The sequence below is a fragment of the Triturus cristatus genome, chromosome 3_1 (genome assembly GCF_964204655.1).
Source record: "Triturus cristatus chromosome 3_1, aTriCri1.1, whole genome shotgun sequence".
NCBI classification, from domain to species: Eukaryota; Metazoa; Chordata; class Amphibia; order Caudata; family Salamandridae; genus Triturus; species Triturus cristatus.
In genome coordinates, this window is record NC_140583.1 from 870,361,383 (window position 1) to 870,362,172 (window position 790).

The 790-nt window shown below is 38.7% G+C and overlaps 1 non-coding gene across 1 annotated transcript; it reads right to left on the reverse strand.

The window, feature by feature from the left end:
- Positions 1-319: 319 nt before the first annotated feature.
- LOC146861209 (small nucleolar RNA U3) lies at positions 320-535 on the reverse strand. Its single transcript, XR_014979387.1, has one exon. It is a non-coding gene; the product is annotated as a small nucleolar RNA U3 (small nucleolar RNA).
- Positions 536-790: the final 255 nt, after the last annotated feature.

Genomic DNA, 790 nt, shown 5'->3' on the forward strand with positions numbered 1-790 from the left:
GAGTACTTTTATGAATCATTGACCAGTTATGATGTATATATGTATTTTTCTGGTGTACTTTTTATTTAACAAAGGGGGGAGATTAGAGATAGCGAGACCCCTCTGGTCCCTGATGGACTCCGCAGAACGGTAACATACGTGATTGGGAGTGGTTAAGAAATTCATGACATAGTACAGTTAATACTGAGCTCCATGTGTGACATGATCATTTACATGTACCTGGGCTGGGGAGGATGCAACACTTTTATACTTGGCACATATGCTCAAGCTCTCCGTCTTTCACTTTGACTGTGTTGTTTTTTACCAATGGGGTTTTTTTCCCACTCAGTTTGTGTTCTCTTCCTCCAGCCCTCCTGAAAGGGAGAGGAATAGTCACCAATAGCAAACAGCAGCTGCATGAATGCAATACTGCCCACTCGCTTCATGCTCAGAAGAGAGCACTATAATTCTTCCTTGTAGTTAGCAAAGACCAGATACTTTCAAACACATTTCCTCAGTTCAAAACTATAGAAATGATCCCTGAAAGTATAGTCTTGTTGATGTGTTATGTATAGGGTTCTGATGCTCTAGGGGTAATATGTGCTATATAAAAACCTTGATAAATAAATAAATGAATAATGTTGCAATCCAGGTAATCTTCTTCCATCCTTTTCAACATTCCAGACAATTCACACCTCTCTGAATATCATAAATTCACTCTCTATAAATAGTTATACTAAAGAATGAGATTGCTAGATTACCTCATAAAATATGCTTGCACTGGCAGAATGCTGCTGGGCCTTTTTGATCT